Raw genomic sequence first — 12,269 nt, forward strand, 5'->3', positions numbered from 1 at the left:
ATCTACTCAAAATCAGTTCCATGGGTAATCTTCACTTCACTTCACTTTATTTCTTAATTAGTCGCTCTCCACCAGAGTGCTCCGAGCGACTTACAATTTAAAATATCATTCCACAATAGAAAACATTCATCATAAAAACATTCAACATAAAAACATTCAACCTAAAAACAATCCATACAACTGATTCTCATTTTCTGCCATTTCCTTGCACACTTTGGGATAAATAAGATCTAGGTATTTGTCTCTCTAATTCTTTGCCTACTGTTGCTGTTATATGTGGATCATTTCTAGTTAAACTGTAATAAAAAAGATGGGGAAAATAGTAAATTTCTTGCTAGTTTGAATTTCCAAAATTGTCCTTCTAATAAAATTTGTGAAGCCTTTAATGTTTCAAATGAGAACTATAACAATTTCCTTAAAATGTGTTTTCTCACCTAGCTTTTAAAAAGTTCAATCATTACCTTCAAATGAAATGATTCTGATAGTTAAGATGAATTAGCAATCTAACTTGTCAAAATTTAAGGTAAACTCAAAAAATTATATAACTTGAGGGTGAAATAAGACAAAAATGTGTAATATGTGTTTAGGTGCTTCCCACAGTTATGAAAAATGCCTCTTTTTCCTAGAGCACTGTTTTCCTCACCTGTGTATTGTACATGTAGTGCATTTTGATGGGTCATTGGGCACACCATTTCGCAGGCAAAGTTGCTCAGATACGTCATGAGTTGGACTCCAGCTTGACTGTGGTTTCAGCGGAGGTAACCGAGGCACCTGTCGGTTCCATCTTATGGGATTCTTTCCGGCTTGTTCTTCCTGATGACGTGGAGGGGATTCTTGGGTCTGTGAGGGCGACCACTTGTGCTCTGGATCCTTGTCCCTCTTGGTTGGTTAAACTGGCCAAAGATGGGCTGTTGGAGTGGTTTGTGGCCATAATAAATGCCTCCTTGGGTCAGGGGTCATTTCCATCCTGTTTTAAGCAAGCGGTGGTAAAACCGTTGCTAAAAAAGACCTCGCTAGACCCATTGGTTTGTGACAATTACAGACCAATCTCCAACCTTCCATTTTTGGGCAAGGTTCTGGAGCGGGTGGTTGCCACGCAGCTCCAGGAGTTCCTCGATGACACTGATTTTCTGGACCGCTCGCAGTCGGGCTTCAGGCCTGGGCACAGTACCGAGACGGCTTTGGTCGCCTTGGTGGATGACCTCCGCAGGGAGCTGGACAGGGGGAGGGTGACCCTGCTGGTTCTCCTGGATATCTCAGCGGCTTTCGATACCATCGACCATGGTATCCTTCTGGGGAGGCTCTCCGGGATGGGGCTCGGGGGCACGGTTCTGCTGTGGCTCCAGTCCTTCCTGGAGGGTCGTTCCCAGATGGTGAAGCTGGGGGACACCTGCTCAGACCCCTGGCCATTGACCTGTGGGGTTCCGCAGGGGTCTATTTTATCCCCCATGCTATTTAACATCTACATGAAACCGCTGGGAGAGGTCATCCGGAGTTTTGGAGGGCGTTGCCATCTCTACGCAGATGACACGCAAATCCACTATTCCTTTCCACCTGACTCCAAGGAAGCCCCTCGGATGCTGAACCAGTGCCTGGCCGCTGTGGCGGACTGGATGAGGAGGAACAAGCTGAGGATCAATCCTGACAAGACAGAGGCCCTCCTGGTCAATCGTGCGTCGGATCGGGGTATTGGGTGGCAACCTGTGCTGGACGGGGTTGCACTCCCCCTGAAATCACAGGTCCGCAGTTTGGGGGTCCTCCTGGATTCAGCGTTGACGCTTGAGGCTCAGGTGTCGGCGGTGGCCGGGAGGGCCTTCACACAACTCAAACTTGTGCGCCAACTGCGACCATACCTCGTGAAGTCTGATTTGACCACGGTGGTCCATGCCCTAGTTACCTCCAGACTGGACTACTGTAATGCACTCTACGTGGGGCTTCCCTTGAAGACGGCCCGGAAATTACAACTGGTCCAACGCTCGGCAGCCAGATTAATAACGGGGGCAAATTACAGGGAGAGATCCACTCCCTTGTTTAAGGAGCTCCACTGGCTGCCGTTCATCTTCCGGTCCCAATTCAAGGTGCAGACCATCATCTATAAAGCCCTGAACGGTTTGGGACCCACCTACCTCCGTGATCGTATCTCCTTCCATAAACCTGCCCGTTCCTTGCGATCATCCGGAGAGGCCCTGTTATCACCATTGCCTATATCCCAGGCTCGCCTTGTAAGTACAAGGGAGAGGGCCTTCTCTGCTGTGGCCCCCCGATTGTGGAACTCACTTCCCACTGAAATAAGGCAAGCTCCCACTCTGTTAGCTTTTAGGAGAGAATTAAAAACATGGCTCTTCCATTGTGCTTTCGGTGAGTAATGTCTGTCATATATCTCCGTATTACTCCCCTCCGAACTTCTATCCTCCAGATTACCCCTTCCAAATGTCCCTGCCCATAGTGGAGTACTTCTCTGTCCCTCTCACTCCGGGTTTTATCTTTGTGTTCAAGTGGCCTGCCCTTGATCTATAGTTTTTTTTGTTTTTTTTTTCTTGATTTCTTGATGTTCTGTTTATTATTATTTATTGTATTTTAAATGGTGTTATGATATGTTGTTCTTATATTTTATTATGTTGTATTGCTCTGGGCATGGCCCCATGTTAGCCGCCCCGAGTCCCCATTGGGGAGATGGTGGCGGGGTATAAATAAAGTTTTATTATTATTATTATTATTATTTATGTAGACATTCTTCTGGGGTAATCTGGAAATCTCATTGTCAGAAGATAATGCCCTTACTATCAAGGAGACAGGAGGTATCGTTCTTAAGGTATGCCCAGCTTCTCTGTCTCCTCTCCTTTCTTACCAATCTCATTACTCTTGATCACAGAAGTCTGAAACATATAAATACATCTTACTTACATAGTTTGGATACTTAGTTTGTAATATAGGGACCCTTGTACTTCCAACATATTCCCAAACCTGGATTAAGAGTGGTGGCAAATTTGAGGGTTTGGAACTATAGGGAGAAGTTAGAGTTCATTTCAATGATTTTCAATGTTTTCAATATTTTGGTTAACAACTATAGGGTTGCAGGACAGAGGCCCCTTCCACACAGCTAAATAAAATCCCACATTATCTGCTTTGAACGGGGATATATGGCAGTGTGGACTCAGATAACCCAGTTCAAAGCAGGTATTGTGGGTTATTCTGCCTTGATATTCTGGGGGCCCTTCCACACAGCCATATATTGTATCCCAGAATATCAAGGCAGAAAATCCCACAATATCTGCTTTGAACTGGGATATCTGAGTCCACACTGCCATATATTCCAGTTTAAAGCAGAAAATGTGGGATTTTATACAGCTGTGTGGAAGGGCCCAAACTGACATGAGCTCATTGGGTTTGCAGTGATGTCCGAAGCGCCAGCATTCAAATTGATTTGAACCCGCAGCGGAGAGTTCTGCAGATCCATCACCAAAGGAACAGAGCAGGACCGCAGCAGACTATTATTAAAAGATCTTTTTTCTTCACTTTCCCCTTCCCTGAACTATGTAACAAATCCCCCCAATAAAAGTAGCATACATTTTATAACAGTAGCACTCTCTATCTGGTTATTTTGTGTCTTTCCTTGACTCCTTCTTTTACATACAATCCTCCCCCTCCCTCTCTCTCTCTAACCCGTCCGTCCTTTAAACTCTGGCTGAGGCTCCTCCGCCATAGGTTAATACGGCGGACGATACAAATTGGCTCATATCTTTATCAAAATTACCCCTAGCACGCTCTTCTTTTAGTTCTAACCCTTCCTAAGGCTCCTGACCCAAGGACCACCAGCGGAACCAAAATCGGTCCAGTTCTCGGCACCTCATCAGCTGACTGTCAAACGGAACCGACTGCTCTTTCCAAGCCAGACTGCTCTTTTCCAGCCTTATCCCGGACTTTCCTCTCCCTGCGACCCGCGGGATGGTTTTAAGAGATCACTGGTCCTTTTCTGTGGACTGTGGATGGGGGATCGCTCTCCCGCTGGGGAGACATAGTTCTCCAAGGACCTTCACCCTCTCTACAGCTGCCAGGAGGGTGCCTGGACGGGCGCCCTCCACGTTTCATTCACACCTTCATAATTTTATGAATGAGAAGAACACTCTTCCCCAAACCTACCCCTGAACTTATGAAATCCTATACTTCCAAAGACTGCAACTCACATGTACCTCTTCCCCATACTATTTCTATGAATTCCTTCCACCACAGATGAACTCTTTTCCCAATGTATCCGTGAATTTTCATATTCTATGAACCTGGACACCCTCATGAATCACTGTTATATGAATTTCTAATCGTTGGGCTAACTTCATGAATTGTAAAATCATGCTGCTAAAACTCCACTTTTATGAATTTCCATGCTGGGTTCTCCAGATGTCATGAACTTCGTTCTTATCAAATATTTTCAATTGTTTATATCATTCATGATTCCCCTTTATGCAATGTAACTCACTTTTATGAATTCTCTTATTTCCATGAAATCTATCTATCTGCCTATATGTATTTGCACTCTTTGGGATCCCCGGAAAATATGTATTTTTCCCAGCATGGTTTATATTCCAACTTTATTTTATTTTTCATTTTATTTCATATAATTGTCAAATCATGAAATCAAATAGGAAATATTTTGAACTCAACCTGAACCCCAGAACTTATCCCATTTCCTATGACCCAGGCTTCCCTTCCCAAAAACAAAAGGATAATCTGCCACCGCTAAACCCAATCAAATTTAAATTGCATGGACAATATAGGGCTTGAGTCACCGAATTCGGAGTGTTGACCTAAAGGTGATTCGCCCCAAGGCAAACATTGTCATATCTCACCCAAAGGAAAATCCAAGACACCTCAGGAAGGCGCCCTGCAGAGCCTGTCAATATGGCTCATCACCACCCATCTTTGCTTCCACCTCTGACACCCCAAGGCATATCTAAAATCTGTATACGTGACAGAAACCCGGACACCCTTGATTGCTGCCATTAATAAATTAAGCACCCTTTTAGAAATCGGTCTAGCAGGACTTAATCCGATAGTTCCTGCCCTGTCACCTCATTGTTTCAATAACTCCCGCCTTCTCTTTCCTGATTGGCCCGAGTAGAGACAAAAGGCAGCTTCCTATTGGGCCAACGGAGCAAGGCGGGAAACGAAAGCCCGCCTCGTTCAACCTTCTAGCCTATCAACGATCAGATGGGCGGGGGAGCAGGGCGGGAAATTCAAAGGGCTGTCAGACTGAAATTTTGTATAAATATGGCTTTATTTTGATTGTATGGTACCCTAGTAGACCGAATGATCGCTACTAGAGTCCTCTTCAGCTGAATTGCTCAATAAAGACTCCTTGGCGGATTTTCCTTCAACTTTGGCGGACCTTCTTCATTTCGGCTTCAGGTTGTATTGCGGCTCATATTTTCCTATTGGCTCCGCCAAGGTCCATTCTCTCAGGACCGGATCGGGTCTCTCCTTAAGGGCCCGATCCCCTAAAACGCGGTCGACAACAGCAGGATTGAGAGGTCCTGCAACCCCAATACATTCGATTTTCAACTAAGAATATTGTAAACTGTGACTTCAAACACATTCAGTAGTTACTGGCCAGTATCATCATGAAGTACCCATCTAGATGTGCTTACCACATCTTGATTTAAACGGTTTGTCCAGTGGAATTTCAATAGTACCGCAGAAATGGTTTTAAATGTTTTCTCAGGAATTCACAGCATTTCTCTAAAATACTTTTTTATTGATAAGATGCTCATACTATAAGCCAGCAAAAACAACAACAGGAAGGAGAAATGTAAATCACTCTAGTACATAAAGACAGACACTATTCATACCATAATCAAAACCCAGGAGTTTTTTTTTTAAAGTAATCAATGGTTTGAAGAAATACTTCTATTATTTATTTTATTTTCTGGTGCTCATTTCCATTTAATTAAGGTACTTTTACTGGAGTAAACATGGAAAATCTTTTTAGAAGCTTCTTATTAACTTTCAAAACAAACTGATGTGTGTTGCAAAACAGAAGTCACATTCTATCTCATTTCTGTTGTGCAATCAGAAACTCTACACCTCAAACATTCCTATATTCAAGCAGAGCTTTTGTGTGTTTGCGTGTTTTACAGCAGCCAAGAACCCCATGTCTTAGTCAAAGCCACATATTCTAAATGCAAATTAAAAATAAACTCTAGATATTCTAACTTGTTAAAATGCTTGGACAAAGACAACAAGAAAAAAGTACATTTTAAGGTACAAACCTACCATGCATTTATGATAAATAGTAGGGATTTCTGCAATTGTTTTCATGGTGTAATACAATTGGAATTTTAACTCAGATACTTTCCTCTTGTCTTCCTGATTTATTAGTGTATTTGAAATAGTACTGCTTTCACCTTGTTCCTCTTTCCAATTTATAGTCCTTTTAAAGATGTTTTAAATGGTCTGATCCTATAATCACACTTGTAATAAATATTTAGGAAGGGCCATAGTGATCATCACAATTCTATAAAACAATGGGGCAGCATACCAATGTTTCAAGCAAGCGTCTTGAAGACTCAGATGGAAAAATATATTGGATTTGGGTTAGGAAAATCTGTTACATTTAAAATTTACAAGGAAGTGGCAAACTGCACTTCCTGTTCCACTGCCCAATTCACTTCAAAATCCGTAAGTACAAACTACAGTATGTTTATGCCTATGGCAGAAAATCTAATAAGCACCTCTTTCTTTATCTAGTTCCAAAAATAAAATAATAAATAATATAATGAAATATTTGCTTAATTCATAAGATCATATCTGATGCCTTCATTCTGCCTAATGGCAAGGCTGTTCCTGGGATAAGCTGAGACAATCTGTAACTCAACTTCATTGTAACCCGCTTAATATGGTTCAAAGATCAAAAGCAGATTTATAAGTAATGTGACTGACCATTTTGATTTCTATAAATGCCAGAACATAGATAGAACTTGGGTCTTGAACAGTGAACACGGGACCGCTTCACACAGCCCAAAATTCGGCGACAGCGATGTGTTTTTTCTACTTCAACTACAGAGCCTGCCAGCTCCCATCATGCTCTTCCGGGTGGCTCCATGGCTGAACTGGGGAAAAAACCCTGCCGCCACGGAAAAATTGCCAGTGGCAGACAACAGGAGGCTCCTTGTCTTTCCATTGGGAAAAATGGGTCAAGACAGCTTAATCAGGCTTCCCCTAGAGTGATGAGTTGGGGGGGGGGGGTGTCAGAACGATGTGGGACACAAAGCAACAGGTCCCCATGCTCCCTAGGCGGGTGCCACCAACACCAACAGAATCCATGGCAATTTGCAGTGGTTATGGTGGTGCGTGTGACAAGATCCCAAGTATTCTGTATCGCTTATGTAGATATACGGAGACAGATTAGCCTCATGATTTATACATCCATGTAGAATGTATCAATATCTTGCTGGTATTACATTAACATATATTAACATATTATTTTGTATCTGCTTAAAATGAATTCTATGTAGCCTTTTGAACAGTAAAATAATTATGAAACTATAGTACTTAGAACTCTTCTGTTGACTTTCAATCATCCAAATGCACAAAGGTTCCTTGTTGACTTCCTATCTAAGACTGTAATACAGTTTGAAAATACGTACACTCAGGTGAAACCAAAGGTAGATTTTAAGGACCTCTAAGTAAATACTGATCAACAGCTGAATCTGGTAGAGAATTCAGCATTAATTGGTCCATGTATACAAGATGTGAGGGAGCACTGATATGGAAAGGTAACACTAAGAAAAATTTGCAGGAGGGGTAATCTCATCAAATGGAACTCTGCCTATCTATTCACAACCGAATGTTGTTAAACTAAGGGCCCTTCTACACTGACTACAAATGTGGGCCTGATCTGGTTCTGGAACTATCTCAAAGGCAGCAGGGAGTCTCAACTGCCCAGGCATGCTGAACTTGGTTCAGCACCACTTGGCAGTTACCCTATGGGTCCCCTGCCCCACATCTCAAGGCTGTCCCCAGCAGTGGCACGCACCTACCATGTTCCTGAGCAGTCTGACTGATGTCAGCCAAGCGCCATGTTGCTAAGGAACCTGGGAGTGGGAAGGGAGGAAAGTCCCCCTCTCCTCTGCCCAACCTTGTCACCTTCGCTGGTGTCAGCCAGAGCACCTAGGAACACTGAAGCTGAGTATCACACCTGGAAACAGCCATGACACTAGGGGAGGGGAGAATGCCTTACCATGCTCCGGGCTGAGAGAAAGATAACATACCTACTCTCAGATATATAATTTAATCAAGACATGACACAAGGGAAAAAGGGGATGGCAATTTGGGTAGGGTATTCAGGATGGAGGGCAGTTGGGATGGAGGGAGGGCCATTCATCTCTTTCTGGGCCTAGGCATCTCTTCCCATTCTTCTCTCCTTCCAAAGTGAGGGCAGTGGCAATTGGGAGGGAGGGATGGTCTTTCATCTAGTTATACCTCTGGTGATTCCTTGGTCACCCCACTCACTCCCGTGGACATTAACCACCATCGATACAGTTTAGTAAACTCTTTGAAAAGCATTTATAATGTTTGATTGATGATACAATGTCTTCCTAATTAAATCAATAGACCAGGTTTAATTTTATTTAATTTTCCTTCAAAAGCCAAGACTGCATCACTGAAACTCTTCTGTCATTAAGTTAATGCCTCTTCCTGTTCAAGTTCACAGGTGCCAAAAAGAGCATTAATAATTTTGCTTAGCCAGTTGTGATGTTTGAATATAAATTACAGGTGGGCCATTCATTAATCTTCTTTCATGTTTCCATCTTACAGAATGAGGTCTAAAATCCAGATGATTCTTTTTTATTTCTTTTTTTTACCTTACTGTGGATGCTTTCTGTATTACCACCATAGGGATGTAACCATAGCCTTTCTCTTCCAGCAAACTACAGACAGGAGACATTTTTTTAATATGGTTGAAAATGTTCTGCCAATGGTGAACTCATATTTCCCAAAGAATAGTGCTTTTGTGCTGCCTATACATGCCATTTTAGGTGCCAATCCGTTTTTAAGGGTATTAAAAAAGTGACAACCTACTTCCCCTCAATTTTTTTCAGATCATAATTTTACACAGGCTATTTTCTTAAAAGTACCAAATTAAACATACACGTAAATAATTTCTCAAAAGCTGAAGATAAATGGGGCATGAAAAAATAGTTTTAAAACAAAATCAGAAGTAGTTTACTTTTGTAATTAATGCTTTTTTACATTTCATGAAGTTTTCTGAAGTTCACATTTTTGCCAAGGTAAAATTTTATCTTTATCATTCTTGAACTTGTCTGAAATCACTCCTACTTGTCTCCATCCTACTTAAAATGAGCTCCTCCAGAACTTAACACAATATTTGGAAAATACACTTCACATTCCTGGCTTACTTAGGGCGGTTGTGGTGCTCATCCTGCCATTGGAAGATCAGGTAGCAGCTTTGCCTGCAACAGACCCCTGCAGCTTTTGGTGTATAGTTTGAGACTTCTGTGTTGAGCTTATACTGCACACAGTATACAGGGGTCGACAGGTATTATTATCAATCCCAACTCTATATTACCATAGAGGTCTAGGCTAGAAAGCAGAATCTGAACTAATGCCACCTAACATATTCTTGGCTGAAATTAGCTTTGAATCAAAGGCTTCCAGTTTATAGCTCATCTTTTTAAACTGTTGGATTATATATAACTCGTAAAGATTGTACTGACTGTGGAAATTAGACTTAGATCATCAAAGCTCTCTTACAATAAAATGCCAAGATAGGCAACTCGTTTCAAAAACATTAGTTATACATCATTATTATATATAACAGATATTTCCAGACAGAAGTCTCCTGTGGAGTTTTCTTATTTATAGGGCCATGATAAATCAAAGTTGACTTGATGGCACGTAACATGAGATTTTCTTGCTTCTTGCAGGGGTTGGACTGGATGGCCCGTGAGGTCTCTTTCAACTCTACGATTCTGTGATTCTGTGATCAGAAATTTTGTGACAATGTTACCATTTATTTAAAAGAATTGATGCATTAAATCATTAACAAGCCAGTATACACAGGAGAAATCTCCTTCCTCCCTCTCAATTAAGATAGAGGCTTGCTCAATGTTAACCTATCCATATCCACAATTCACATACAGGCTCAATCCTTCTTATTGGTAGTTCCAACTAAAATAAACCCATTTAATCAATGCAATACTTATGTAAATTTCATTAAGTCACTTGCTCTGCTTTGATCACTAATAAGATCCAATCCAAAATTCTCTTAACTGAGATAGCCATGTATTATTCATTCTGGAATAACCTACTGAGATAGCAGTGATATTCACTGGAAAAACTCTTCCACTTAAATGCCTGACACCAAATATGCTTTGTAAGAACAAATGCAATTATTTTCACAGTGCACTTACACTGGGAGTAACACTGAGGGGGGCATAGATTTAAAAAATGGAAATGTCAAAACCACTAAGAAAGTACAAGCGCACCAAACTAAATGAACACTGTGCTGCAAGAATGTGCACTTAAGAGGTGTTGAAATGCAGGAAACCATCACTTACATAATGTTGGCCCTAGTTGACTTTTACATGCATAATAATGAGAGAAAAGAATGTGAGCTATTTCATTGGAGCTTACCCTGCTTGAAGGGAGCCTTGTGTCTTTTTGCAGTCTGGACCTCACCTGGCATTTCTTGTTATAAAGTTGCTCTCTCACCTCAATGAGCACTGATACCAATATGATGTTTTCTTTTTTGAAAACCCAAGTTCAACATGAACCTTGATCTATATACTATAAACACTTCACACTCACTTAAAACAAATCACTTCTATGCAGCCTATTAAGGTGTGCATTAGCTTCTTTGTCACTGAAAAGAGTTTTATCTGTTTGCCTCTTAAATGTTTGGTATAGTCATGTTTACGTATTAGGAAGCTACTTTAGAAAGATTCTACTGCATTGCTGAATTTTTTTTTATTTTTAAATATACATGGCTGACAGTTAGGTGATTTTTCATAACTTTTATGGTTAAATGTTTTATTGAAATGCATATACAGTAGAGTCTCACTTATCCAAGCTAAACGGGCCAGCAGAAGCTTGGATAAGTGAATATGATGGATAATAAGGAGAGATGAAGGAAAAGCCTATTAAACATCAAATTAGGTTATGATTTTACAAATTAAGCACCAAAACTTCATGTTATACAACAAATTTGACAGAAAAAGTAGTTCAATACGCAGTAATGTTATGTTGTAATTACTGTATTTATGAATTTAGCACCAAAATATCATGATATATTGAAAACATTGACTACAAAAATGGCTTGGATTATCCAGAGGCTTGGATAAGCGAGGCTTGGATAACTGAGACTCTACTGTACCTGGTATGACAATCATCCTTCTGTTCTGGTTCAGTTATTTCAGCAACTATTATTATACTAGATTTCCTTTGACCAGAAGCTGGCCACCTGGAGTGCCTCTGGTGTCACTGTGAGAAGGTCCTCCATTGTGCATGTGGCAGGGCTCAGGGAAACATGAGAGAAGCCTCACCGCAGGATAGTAACACATCCAGGAGTCCCCTGGGCAACGTCTTTGCAGACGGCTAATTCTCTCACACCAGAAGCGACTTGCAGTTTACAACCAATCACTAGTGCCCATGATTTCATGCTGTTTGAATAGGACTATGCTGCACTCATCTTTACCCGACTCCTAACTGGGATAACAACTGAACTGCCTCGGTGGGACTGAGAAGGCATATGAGTCTGCAGTAATAAAATTGACCACAGCTCTGTAATACCTGCATCAGGCAAGCACAACATTGACAATAACCCAAGTTACATCATGTGTTCACAGTCAACACAAAGGACTTCAGCAAGAATAAGAAAAAAAAACTCTACATAGTAACAATTGAAAACAAAACATTGAGTACACAAACGGTCTAAAGGATGGCCACACCTCACAATGAATAATGTCTCTAAGGATGAAATAAATATATGAGCCGCCCTATTGTACACTTTGTACAAAGCAACTACATAACAGCTGAAATGGCTTCTGTGTTTTGTCTAATATTGCTTAAATTGTTGACCTGATACAAAACTAATGACTATTGCAGATGTTTTAGCAAAGTTATTTTTATATGTCTCGTCTGTTGTTTTTTCTCACAATACAGTGATCTGATCCTGTGTATGAAGTCCAAGGATAGCAAAATGAATGTTGTTAATCTTATAAATGAATGCTGAATAATAACATAATAGCTTAATT

This window comes from Anolis carolinensis, chromosome 1 (assembly GCF_035594765.1).
Source record: "Anolis carolinensis isolate JA03-04 chromosome 1, rAnoCar3.1.pri, whole genome shotgun sequence".
Taxonomy (NCBI): domain Eukaryota; kingdom Metazoa; phylum Chordata; class Lepidosauria; order Squamata; family Dactyloidae; genus Anolis; species Anolis carolinensis.